Raw genomic sequence first — 12951 nt, forward strand, 5'->3', positions numbered from 1 at the left:
TGTCTGTCCTCTGAGTCCTGTTCCCAGTCCCGGGACCCCTGCAACGAGGTGGACCCAGTGCCAGAAAGAGACCTGGGACTTCTGCCCCCCGTCATGGCGTTTGGGCTCCTCCTGAGCCGGCTGTGGTTCTTAGAGCTTCCCACAGACTGCCTCTGGGTTCCCCCTGGCTTCTGGCCTCACAGTCTCGGCCGGTGCTGGTGCCGTAGGCTCTGGGCCGCTGAGACTCTTCTGAAAGCCAAGAGGACCCTCCCTGTCGCCTTCTGGCCTCAGGCCAGGGCACTGCCTGCAGGAGCAGGGTGGAGGAGGGGGATGGACACATTTTTTTGTCTTCAAAGACCAGGGGTTCCCAAAGGAAACCTTCTGGACTTGAGCTTTGGCCTGCATTGGCCTTTTCTTCTAGGGCTTTCTCCATGAACTCGGGACCCCTGGGAGGGAACATGCTGAGGAGATGCAGTATGTGGGGGCTCCACCACGTCACCGTCAACCAGAAGTACATCTTCTCCCTGGCTCAGATCGTCCCCTCGCTGTAGACCAGGGCCTGCCTCCCCGCCACCCCCTTAGGCCAGGAGCTCCAGGCCGCAGCAAGCCAGGTGGGCTGCCTTGGGGAGGGACTGGCCAGGTGCCACACCACCCAGCAGGGGGCGCCCCGGCGTATCTGCCCCAGTTCTAGGGATAGAGCTTCCCCATCCTCGTCCAAGGGTCTGGTCCAAGCCTTCTGGCCGGGGAGGGGCAGGGGGAGGGCTTCCCCTCCCCCCACCCCCAGAGGTTCCTCGGTGGAGTTTGTTTTGCCAGGGTGACCTGTTTAATCATCTCATTTTCTGGTGGCCGTTTATTCCTCGTTTCCACGGTTACGGCCCCATTAAGGGGAGAAGCAATAAGGCAGCGAGTCAAACAGGTAATAAAAACATTAAAGCCCATGTGCACTGAGGGAGGGCGGGTGGGTGGGAAGGGGGCTCAGTGAGGTGAGACGGCCGGGGAGAAGCAGAGGTAAGAGGCCGCCGGCCTTGTCCTCCAGAGGCCACCAAGCGGGCTCCTGGCCGGAGGGAGCAGAGCACCGCTCCGCGTGCCCCTGCTCCTGGGCCGCACCCTTTGGGGGCCAAGACCCAGTACTAGCTTCGAACCATCCCCAGCCCTCGGTGCCCTGGCAACAGGCTGTATGTTGGGAAGTAAAACAGGAAGGAGAGCCGTGAGAGTTGACAAAAGCCTCCCCCAGGACTCTTCCCGGCTGGTCGTGCCGTCTGGTCCGGTCGCAGGCCTCACCTCACTCACCCTCATGTGGTGGGGGCGGGGGATGATTTCTGACATTGTTTTGAGCTCTAGAACTTTTTTTCTGCCAACTTTATCAGAAAGCATATTTGTGGTGAGTGCCGCTAACAGGGCCGGTCTGGTGAGTAAATACTCCTGGCGTGGACAGCCCTGTGACCTTGAGAAGGAAGCGCACAGCAGGGGGGCCAAGGGCGCGTAGGGAAAGGGGACCAGGTAGCCCCTGGGCTGTTGGGGGGACCTCCTAGGAAGGGCCGAGGGGGCCGGAGGGTTTGGGTCTGTGCCTGGCGGGCTCTTCCCGGCAGCGTGGTCTGTCTCAAGCTAGAGTGACACTTGGCTCGGGCTGGGGCGTGCGGCTTTCCTGCTGGGGTCTGGGCCACGAGCCCTCGGTGTTGCACTCACAGAGGAGTTTCCGCCAGGTTCTCCCGTGGGCTCCGTAGGGACGCTGCCCTCCCTTCCCTTCGGAGATGGAAGCTGAAAGGAAAGTCAGCCTCTTGCCAACCCCGTCTGAGCCCAGGGGCACGTGCCTCCTTCCCTAGGGACCTCCTGAGAGTCCGCAGCCCCTCGGCGTGGCCCTCAAGATGGGCAAGCGAGCGACGGTCAGTGGGGTTGACCGAGAGGGGAGAGGGAGAGACTGAGTCTTCCTCGGCCAGGCAGAGCAGGGCTCTGGCAGGAGTTGGCGGTACTAAGCAAGCGTGAGCCAGCCTCTGCTGCCCAGGAGCCTCGGGTCAGTGGCTCAGAGAGAAGAGCAGAGGTCTGTTTTGGGGCACCTCTGGGTGAGGAGCCCCTACTTCCTGCCCCCCTCCCCTTCCTGCTGCCAGTGCTCTGATCCTTTGCAAACCCACCAAGGTCTGTGTCTCCAATTATTAAATTTCAAAGTTGATTTCTGACTAGAGAGGGAGAGAGAGAGGAAGGTCTGGGAAATGGGGGAAACCCTCTGGCTGGGAAGCGTGTCTTGGGAACGGACCTAGATGAGTTAATATTCCGATCAAACAATTAAAAATAGAAAATGCTCCCGCGGCACCAGCTGCTGGGGCTTTTCAGCAACTGTCACCAGTAGGTTCACGGGGCAGGTGGTGCTGGAAAGGCGTTTTTCCACCAACGGCAAATATCCGAGATTACGGCGTGCCCCCCACTTCCCTCCCAGGACCCAGGACAGGTGTCTAGGGGCTCCCGGCTCCCCCTGAACTCCCCGCAGGGGCCTGGAGCCAGGGGTCTGTGCAGCTTCAGGGCGGCCCTTCTCCGCTCCAGGGCCCGGCCACAGCGGTGAAGTCATCGCCAGATGCCTTGTTAATTGCTTTAAGAATCTAACTTAAAATAAGATGAAAACTTATATTCCTGGGTGAGGAGTAATTTCCCATCGAATAGTAAATTAATGGAAGGGTTATACCAGGGGGCCTGGCCGGGAGGCCATGCTCATCTGATAAATCCAGGTGGCTTGGGCAACACAGGTCTAGACCAGTGGCTCCCCTAAGCCTCAGGCCAGGCCCCGCTCCCTGGCTCCTCGGGGGCTCCACCGTGGCCTGCTGAGTTGAGAGGACGTGTTCCATGTGTGCTCAAGGTCCCTGTCAGAGACGGGGACCAGCTTTTCAAGACCCCCAGGTAGGAGAGGCTCAAGCATGAGATGCCCCCAGGCATGAGAAGGTCCTGGATGGCCTGGCCGCCCAGGAGGTAGAGCACGTCTCCTGACGCCCGAGGAAACAGTTTCAGAAGCACTTTCCATCGGTCACACCGTGTAGTCACCAGCATGGTGACCAGCTGCCCCAGTCCGCCCAGGACTGGAGAGATCCACGTCCTGTGAACGCCTCAGTTCTGGAGGCAGGTGGATGGACTGATTGACATGGCCCCTCCCTTGGGGTCCGGGAGAGCCCACACACCTCGTGAACTAGAATAGCCTCTGTCCAGGATGGGTGACTGACAGCTGGCTTCACCTCAAACGCCCAGCTCCGTGGGCTGCTGCGTTCAGCTGGGTGCGCGGAACCCGGCTGGGCGTGACACACCCCTCCCCAGGCACGGCGGGGAAACCACTGCTGGACAGAGGAAAGGACTTGAACCTGTGCACCCCCCTCCACGCCCCACCCCTTCAGCACTGAGCCCTTGCTCCCGTGGTGAGGATGCGGCTCAACGGGCAGCATGATCAGAGCACCCGTGAGTTTATCGAGTACCTTCCTTCTGAGACATTCAGAGCACGCCACATTTAGTGTCCCATTTCTCCTGTCGGTTCCCTGGGAGGAACACAGGGAGTTGCCCTGTTTAACAGGCAGGGAGACAGGAGGCCCAGAGACGCTGACGGGTGTGTTCCCATACGCAAGGAGCAGGACTGCCTCCCACGGAGAAGAGGGACTCTCTGGAGAACCATTCCAATGGCAGCCCAGTCCTGGATGTTTACTGTGCTGCCTGACCCCACAGCCCCAGACGTCTCCAGGCCCCACCTGTATCCCACCTGTAACACGTGGACACATCCCGGGGCCTTCCCTGCAAAATAAAATGCGCTCATTATTACAGTTGTATTTTGAGCTTTTTGGAGGAAGCCTCCCCAGGAGGCATTCATTCTTGCCCATCTCCTAAGAAAGGGGTCTTCCCATCTGTTTGCAGGGATGGGTTGAAGGGCACTTGGAAAACATTCTGATTTGTCTCTTTGGTGAAATGGAAATGAGCAGACTGGACACAGGGCCCTTCAGGAAGAGAGTCGAAATGAATGGGCATTCTCCTAGGAGACAGGTTGGCAGATGTGCGACTGTCGGACGTGTTTCTGTGTAAGCATAGTCTTTGCTGGAGGGGAAGATCGAGCCGTGGCCCCTGGTTCACCGGGAGACCCTTGCAGCTCGGCCTGGGGATGTATGTCGCCATTGGCCCTCATTGCTTCGAGAAGTAATGGGGCCTCCTTGGAAACTATACAGGATAAACTTGCTGCTTTACAGACAGCTGTGCCTGCGTGGGGTTTGAGCCTGGGGACCGTACTGAGTGCGGCAGGTGTAATCCTAGAGAGGACCCAGCCAGCTCCTTTCTTGGCGCTGACCACGCTGCTTTGAGAGGTAGGGAGCCGTCAGGTGTTCTTGGGAGGACTGGGGCCACTCGAGTGGCCTCCTTCCACCCTCCCACCACACACCTACCCCCACCCCAGAGGAAGGAATTATGGGGCAGTAGGACTGAGAATTCCTAGTCTAAACAACTCAGGAAAGCATGCTCCGAGAGTGAGCCAAGCCGGGACCGCAGATGGTGTGATCCTGGGTTGTAACTACAAGGACAGTGGCTGTGAATGTTCCATGTTATGTGGCAGTTGCTGTTCAAGCAGACAGACTGGTAAACTCTAGACTGCAGGGATCTGAGCAGGCTCGCCTCTGTTCATCTTCTCTCACCCCCAGGGTAGGGGAGCGAGGGTGGTTTAGACAGAGCAGACAGACAGACAGACAGACAGCCAGCCCTAGAAAGGCAGGTGGAAGGAGCAGGAGATAAGTAGGCAGCTGGGAGCGCCCTGGCCCCGGCCAGAGGGCGTGGCCCCTTGCTTGGACCCCATGAGCCCCTTTCCCTGGCCTGCCTGATAGGAAGGGTCTTTGGGGGCTCCTGGGAGGCGAATGGGGCTCTTCCCTGGAGGCCCCAAGGCAGGGCCAAGAGCCCGGAGAAGGAGACGAGAAGGAGACGGGGATGTTTTCTGTTTCTGGGTCCCTTGGGGGCCCAGGGGCAGATTGAGACAGGCTCCTTGCAGGGAAGGTGTTAACAAACAGCAGGTGATTAAACATGACAAGCGGTGACATTTCTGTGCAGGGTTCTCAGAGTCCCGGCAATGCCAAGAATGAAGCTATAAACCCTGACATTTTGTGTTATGCACTGAGAGGTTTTTAATAGACCTCTCTCCCTCTTCCCCAGTCAACTTCTCCTTCCCTCTTCCCACCCCCCCCCACCCCCCCACCCCCCACCCCCCCCACGTTGCAGCCACTGCCCCCACGGACACCTCCTGCCTGCCCGGTGCAGCCTGGCCCTGGGAGCCTTGCTGGGCCCTCGGGTTCCTGCATCTCTGCAGGCCTCTGACCTCTCCCTCCCTCGAGGACCTTAGCAGGGCCAGGTCTCCCAGATCCCCCGCTGCCCTCCACAGCCTCTCCCTTCGCTTTGATCTCTCCCCCCTTCAGCCTTCACTCCCTTCTCCTTTTTTTGGGCCCTGATCTCACAGCCTCACCCTCTGCTGCGGCTGTCCCAGTTGTTTGCAATGGCAGGTGGCTGTCCCTGTGCCCTCTTTGTGTTAATAACGTTTTCAGACAGACTTGATAGGGGGTGTAGGGAGGTGGTAGGGCTTGGGATGGGATTTTTTCCCCCCCATCTTTTTTCAATTTCCTTTTCTCCTTTTTGGGACAGAGACAGGAGGTGGAGGGAGAGAAGTGCACCACAATACAAACAGTTGCTGGGTTTATTCTGAAAGGGCCTGGCCAGCAACAGTTGTTCCTCTCCCAGAGAAATGTTGGGACAACTGGGGCCTCTTTTGTTCTCGAGGCAGAGCCCTGCGAAGGGCATTTGGAGGTGAGCCTGAGGCTCAAGAGGGTCAGAGACCCAAGAGCTCCTGCCTCAGTCCCACCCAAGGGAGGAGAGGCTCCTAGAGCTCCACAGGGCTGGCTTGGTACGAAAGTCCAAGGCCACCCCCCCCCCCCCCCACCCCTCGCCCCGATCCCAGCTCTTCCCCTGATGAACTTGAGAAGCACTTAGTTTTCTGTATCCATTCAGTAAATATTTATTTGGGTCAGGCGCTCTGCTAAAACAGTAGTCCCATCCTACGGGTCCTGCAGTCTAGGGAGACAGAAGGGTAATTAAACAAGTTATTACAGAAGTGCTACCGCATGGAGCAGGGCGTCATGAGAGGACGAGGAAGGGACCCTACAGAGCGTGGTGATCTCGGAGGGCTTCCAGGAGGAATGAAATTTCTCCTGGGACCTCCGAAGGATGCGTGGGTCAGGGTGGGGCAGCCGGGCCCTGGGTCGAAGGAGGTGGGTGCTTCCCTGTCGCACAGGCGCTGGCTGGCAGGTTGATGGGGAGCTGTGCCGGCCCCAGGGCTGTGCTCCTTCGAGCCCTGGGTAACTGGCCCAGAACTCACTCTTCCAGCCTCCCTTCTACCAGTTCCACCCGTCTGTGCCAGGCCTGGTGCTTGGGGCAGAGCAGGGACCCAGCTCAGCCCTGTCCCTGTGGGAGGGAGAGCAGCCAGGAAGTCAGCAGGTGCCACTGAGGACAGGCCTCTCTGATCATTCCTGCCTCCTAGGCACCTCTGCTGATGACTCACTGACGAGGGGGCAGGAGGGAAGAGGCAGACCTGTGTGGCAGGCAGCCCTACAGTTGGAGTCGGAGCCCCGGGGAGCCCAGCTGGGATGGCGGCATGTCTGTGTGTCTGCTTACTACCCCTCTTTACCTCCTGCACCTGCTGGCCTCCCAGGCGTAGCCGGGGCCTGGGCTCCAGGAAGCCCTCCTGGAGCTCACAGCTGGCCTCCCTCCTGTGCCTCCAGGGGTGTGTGGAAGGCCCCAGTGCTGCTGTGCCTTCCCCATCAGACTCGGAGCCCTCTGACACCCGAAATCATCCTCCCTGAGTCCCTGACCCTGGGAAATACACGCCTATGGGTGCCTGGGATATATTTGAGAAACTCACCTGGACCCCGGAAGAAGAGGACGTGGGCTGACCCTTAGCGCAAGACCAGTGAGGAGCCCGTAGACAGACCAGTGGGCCCCTGGCGTCCCAGAGGCCAGGCTCTGGAGGTCCAGGTTCGGCTGCCCCACCTGACCACAGTGGCCTCACACCCTGGAGTCGTGCAGCCACAGCAGCCGGACAGCCCTAAGCTGCCTACGAGAGCCTCAGCAAGCCTTCAGAGCTCTTCCTTCCCCACCTGGCTCTGCCTTTGCCCAGAAGTCAGACCCGGGACATCCGCCTCCATACCCGTTCCCTGAGGAAGACCAGCTTAGCTTCCTGCCCCATTAAAGGGTCCAGGGCAGATTTCAGCCATAACTCCCCTTCCCCACCCGTCCTGATCCTGCCTTTCTGCCAGATTCGCCCTGGGTCCCTTAATGGTACCCTATATCATCCACTCGTCAGAGTCCAGCCAAGACCCCAGGAAGGACCCGGAGGCTCAGCCATCCTGGGCCCTTGGCAGCTGAGAGGGAGGAAGCAGGCAGAAATAAATGGGAGGGCAGGGGAGTCCCAGAGTCAGGACTTGGCCCCCTGCCCCTGTAGATCCGGAGCCAGGTTTTACCGTAATCCCTACATCCTGTTGCGGATCCTTAATCAGCTGGAGCCCAGGTCGGGCTGGACCCCGTGGTGACACTCAGGGCTGTAGCTGGGAAAACCTGAAGTGGAGCTTCCGGAGTTGGGGCTGGGGGCCGTGAGGAGGAGGCAGGTGGAAGGGAGGAGGAGAGCGCCGGTGCAGGCACAGGATGTGGACAGAGCCCAGACCCGCCACCCACCCTCGCCCTGCTGGGGGTGGAGGAGCAGCTGTTGCGGGCTGGGGACCGGGGACGAGAGAGGGCCAGGAGGGGCCCGTGCGGAGGCCCCCTGGAGAACACCAGAGTCTGTGGGGGCTGCTGCACTGCCTCTTAGCACCGCTGAGACAGCTGGCCCTCGAGTGGCTCCGACCGGGAGCAAGGACCCCGGCCCGGAAACGGCGGACAGGGGACACTGGGTGATGTCGGTTCCAGGGGTCTACACTGACCAGGGCCTGCGTGCGAGCCTGGAAGGGCTCCTGCCCTGCCAGGAGCTCTGCTTTCTGAGGAGGCCTGAGGCCGAGGACCCAGAGCCGGCTGCTCTGGGCTTGGGCAGCCAGGAGACTAGGCTCCCCAGGGGAGCAGCAGGGGCCCCTTAGCAGGAAAGCAGGGTCCCAGGATCTGCCATTCCTTAAGCCAGGAGCAAGCCCACCCTGGTTGTCCAGCCCAGCTCCACAGGCCCTGCCCGAGTTGGGGGGAAAAGTTGGAAGGTGGGGGGGAGTGTACCCTCCTGGACCTCAACTCCATCCCCCCTCCAGGAGCAGCGGTGGAACAGAGTGGGGGTGGGGAGGCACAGGCCAGAGACAGCCACGGAGCGCAGGCCAGGAGTGGGCTGGCTGGCAGCGGGCGGGCAGACGGGCGTCTGTCCTGCCAGGGGCCCAGGCTGGCTACGCAGACAGCCTCTTTTCTGTATGGAAATGAAGAATTTAGGCTAATGGAGCTCAACCATCTCTAATTTTGCGATGGCAGGAGGATTTTGATTGAAAGTAATTAAGCAAGCTAGCTGTAAAATTAATTAAAGCAAAAGGGGGGGATTTTTTATTGGATTGGATAGCGATATAGCGTCTGTCAGGCGGGGGACGGATGGGGGTGACCTGAATCCTCTGCCCTCCCCCCTCCCACTCGGGACGTTTATGTCACTTTAATCTCCTTACAGCGGCTGCTGTGCATTTGTTTGAAATAATCAAGGAAATATGGTCAGAAATTGTCAGCTTTCAGATCTAATTTACCTGACGGCCCCTGCGCGAGCCGGCGCGGCCCAGGGAGCGAGCGTGCGTGAGCGGGCGGGGGAGCCTGAGTGGGCACAGAGGACACCAGGCTCTCCAGCCCCCTCTCCAGCCCCCAACCCCCTCCCGGGGCAAGGGGAGGCCCTTCCCAGGCCTGTGGGCACCTCCCAGGGACAGGCCCCCACCCCACCCACCTGCTGCCTCCCCCTCGAGCTGTAACCAGCTTTGGGTTTAGGGCTATAGGATCAGGGAGGTGACGGTAATTCCTTACTCCAGATGGCTGACAACTGCTAAACCCCTCCACCAGGGCCACAGTTTTAAAAATACTCCTAAATTAGTCCCCTCGTGTCGTTGGCGGCCTTAGCAAGGGGATTGTGGAGATGGGCCGGCTATGGGGTGGGGGTAGGGGTGGCAGTGTCAGCCATGGCACCTCTCTGCCACCTGCTGCCGTCCCCACCCTCTCTCCTGGAGGTTTCCTCTCTCCCAGGCCCGTCCTCTAATCCCTCTGCTTCCCCTTCACAGCACAACTCCTAAGTTCTCTGCAAGAGGAAGGCCCCCTCCCTCCAATGCACCTGCTCTCCCCACCCCCCACCCCCACGCACCCAGGCATGCTCTCCCTCACCTGGTCACCCACCCACATGTTCTGCCCCTTTCCAGTGGGTGAGCCAGGCCACAGAGAGCCAGACTCTACTTTTGCTTCCCTTAGAGAGCGGAGAGCCTGAATTCCAGGCCCTGCACCCTGGAGGTGCTGGTTCAGAGCCACTTGGGGTCCTTGCCCAGGTGGGCCGGTGTGGGGTTGAAGCTTTTCCAGCAGGGAACCCTTGTGGTGTTTGGGGCCATTGGGCCCTGGAGCATCCCCCTGGCATGTAGAAAGGTCCCCCCTTTAAAGCACAGATGCGTAGCAGTTTGATCTGCTGGCCATGAGAGGGCCGGGATGGGGAGTTGGGGCTCTGGATTTGTCTGGTCCTGACAAGTTAGCGACCGGGGCTTCTGACCAGCCTCTCAACCTCTTGGGCCCCACTTCCCTTCCAGTTCTAAAGTTCTGTGCACATCTAGGACAGTCTGTGCTCTGATAGCTCCCACCCTCCCGAGCTCCTTATGCAGCCAGAGCTCCTCACCATGCCCCTGGGACAGGGGGGAAGGTGGAGGGTTCCAGAAACAGGGCAGATTAGGATGAACAGACTGCTCGTGGTTTGCCCATGTTAGAATGCACCTGTTAAAAGCCCTCTACCTGCCCTCCTTCCACCAGTCCTTATCCTAACCCAGAGCGTGTCTCCCTTGTCCCGCCCCAGCTTTGGCGCTGGGTGCCTCAGGGGGCCTCCTCCAGCAGCAAGGGGGGTTAAGCCCCTGGCTTCCTTCCGGGCTGGCTCCCGAGCAGAGCAGCTGGGGGGGTGGGTGGGAAGCGTCACCTGCCCCCCCCCCTTCTTGAGCTCCCTCTGCCTGACCCTCCACTCTCCTGTACCCATGAGTCACTCATCTTGGGGCAAGGAGGTGGAGCCCCAAAGAACTCTGCCCAGGAAAGAGGGGGAGGAGAGCTGCTGGCTCTTCTCCACATCTTCAGGGCAAAGTTCTCCGCGCCCAGAGCCCAGGCGGCACTGAGGTCACTTGGGCCCAGCACTCTCCTGGCTGTGCCTGCAGGAACTTGGTGAGAGGCAGGGGCATGGCTAGGCACCACGGGGGCCAGCCAGAGCCAGACTCCCTGCCCTTCATGCCTGCCAGCTGCCCAGGAACCAGATCCCAGGAGACACAGGGCTAGAGGGAGTGTCTGGCCCCGGCCCAGCACCTCACCTCCACGTGTGGCTCGCAGCTGCTCACGTCAGCCCCTGCAGCTGTGATGTGGAGGAACCAGCCTGGGAGCCCGTGCCAGGGACCCAGCGGGGCTGCTCTCCCTGGGCGGGGGGCTGCTTTCTGGGCTTGATGCTGGTCCAGGCTGCGGGGGCAGGCACCCAGGTGGATCCCCAGGCAGGCCTGGGCAGGTTGGTGCACCGCGCGAGGCACAGGGAGGTGGAGAAGGCCGAGAGCAGGCTGAAGAGTGCTCTTACGGTCCTCGTGGTGTCCCCACGTCGGCCCTTTGCTCTGACCTAGTGGGAAGAACGTGCACTGGGGATGCTGTACCCAAAACCACTTTTGGGAATGAATCCTATGTAGTGGCTTCTCCTTGAGGGACAGGCACAGGCAATGGGCAGGCGGGGGCAGCAAGACTGGCCAAGGGCTTGAGATCGTCAGGTCAGAGAGAGAGAGGGAGCCTCTCTGGAGGGAGCCTGGGACAGCCCAGCCAGGGCCCAGGACAGCCCAGCCAGGGAGTCTGGGAGAGGGAAGAAGCAAGGGCATTTGGGGGCTGGTAAGTCCAAGGCCAGCCCAGCAGTACCTGGTGACCATCACCTGGCTGGTATGCGATAACACACGTGCATTGTGGCTTCCAAGGGTTCCCACCAACGCTTCCTCGTCTGGCCCCCAAGGCTTTAGGAGAAAACAGAGCATGCTGGCCGCATCCGGGTGGAGGCTCCCCTCTTCCCGGGGCTTCTCCCCTGCTGTCTGCCATCCCCTACAGCTGGGTGTCTGAGCCTCTAGGCGGAGCTTGTACGGGGAGAACCAGAGAGGGTGAAAGATGCCTGGCCTGGCCTTGGACCAGCCCTCCAGGCCCAGATGCCTGAGGCCCTTTGTGAGGGAGGACTCCAACCAGTGGGGGCCCACGCTGACCTAGGTAGCCCCCTGCTTCCTCCCTTCAGGTGGGGCCCAGCATGAGTTGGGCCAGCTCATCTCCCCTTCCCAGAGGGCAGAGAGGAAGTTCTTTTCCCGGAGGCCTTACTCCTGCTTAGTAGTGGCCAGTAGCTTCAGGAGAGTTCTCAGGGGTGTGTGGTTCCCCCGGCCACAGGAGCAGGGAGAGGTACCTGCCCAACTGGGAGAGAAGCCCGAGTGGCTGGGGTCCAGCCCCAGGAATCATTAACGGCAGGGTCTGGCGATGCCCACGCCGCTCCCCCAGCCAGGTCCACGCCGGAGTTGGCTGAATGTGACCGAGGCACTGGGCTCCCGGAAGTGCCTGAGGCCAAGCTGGGCTCTGGCCTAGCGAAGCCTCAGCACCGGCTGGGCGGTTTCCTGCCAGCATCAGGCCTTCTCTCCTGCTCATAGGGAACCCCCCCCCCCCAGCCTCTCCGGATCCCGGTGGGGCTGGTGGCCCCCGCACAGACCCGAATAAGCCCCCTGGGCCCCTCTTCCCCTCCCTCCGGTCTGCCTTCGCTTCCTTACCCGTTAGGCCCGAAGCCTCCCTGGCCCCGTCCCGGCCCCGTCCTCCGTCCCCCCTGGCTCCACAGTCACATTTTGCTGCCAGCACAGGGCACTGAAAATCTGCTGGCACTGCCGAAAACCCTGTGTGCGCTATGACTCCCCAAACATCCCTTTATTTTTATTGTTCTGTTAATTACTGTTTAAACTTTAATAAGTCACTTCGTCAGGAGGGGGGACCTGCCGTGAGCTTTTCTGTGCAAACACGGGCCCGGGAGTGACTCGGGTGTAATATAACCCTTTATGCGATGTGGGAATGTTTAGATTGTAACAGAAACTTGTTATTTTAATGACAGTTTGGGGGGTGGGGGGGAGATCTGAACACAGAAGAGGAAGAGGGTGGGCTCCCCTTGGGTCCCCACTGAGGGCTGGGGCGGCCTGACCGTGGCGGGCGTGCTCCCTGGCTGCTGCCACCAAGGATGCGGAGGAGCCCTTCCTGGGCTGCCGGGGGGTCAGGCTCACCCAGAGGGAGGGATGTCTCCCAAGAGATGCTCTGAGACTTGAGGGCAGGAGGGTATCGGGCCCTCAGCAGCCTAGACGGCCGAGGGCCCAAGGAGAGAGCTGGGCTCTTTGGTGGGGGGTGGGGTGGGGAGGGAAGCAGGACGACCCAGAGTTCCCAGGTCTCGGGAAGGTTGGGCTTTCTGCCCTGCCCACGCCAGCCCCGGGCCAGGGAGGAAGCAGCCTTTCCACCTCCCAAGGCAGGACCCTGCCCGCGGTCACCATCCAGTAGAAGGGCAGGCTCCGCATGCCAGACATGTCACTCGATGCCATCCTGGAAGCCCTGTTTCAGATGAGGACGCTGAGGCCCAGGGCAGAGACCTAACTTTCTTAAAATTGGGGGGCCAAGTTTCTGATGTCGACTTGGGTGATTTGGAAGCTGTCAAAGTCCTGGTTGCCCGAGCATGGTATGGAGGGCCAGGCGCGGCCCCGCAGGGTATCCCTTGGGCAGGGC

General features: G+C 60.5%; 1 protein-coding gene and 1 long non-coding RNA gene across 5 annotated transcripts in view; one reads left to right on the forward strand and one right to left on the reverse strand.

Annotated features, from left to right (window-relative positions):
- CASZ1 (castor zinc finger 1) overlaps positions 1 to 12951 on the forward strand; it is a 148685-nt gene that overhangs the window by 100189 nt on the left and 35545 nt on the right. The window lies entirely within an intron of this gene.
- Positions 5968 to 7133, reverse strand: LOC131505494 (uncharacterized). Its single transcript, XR_009258421.1, has 2 exons — positions 6887 to 7133; positions 5968 to 6429 (listed from the first exon to the last, which is right to left on the reverse strand). It is a non-coding gene; the product is annotated as an uncharacterized LOC131505494 (long non-coding RNA).

This window comes from Neofelis nebulosa, chromosome 2 (genome assembly GCF_028018385.1).
Source record: "Neofelis nebulosa isolate mNeoNeb1 chromosome 2, mNeoNeb1.pri, whole genome shotgun sequence".
Taxonomy (NCBI): Eukaryota; Metazoa; Chordata; class Mammalia; order Carnivora; family Felidae; genus Neofelis; species Neofelis nebulosa.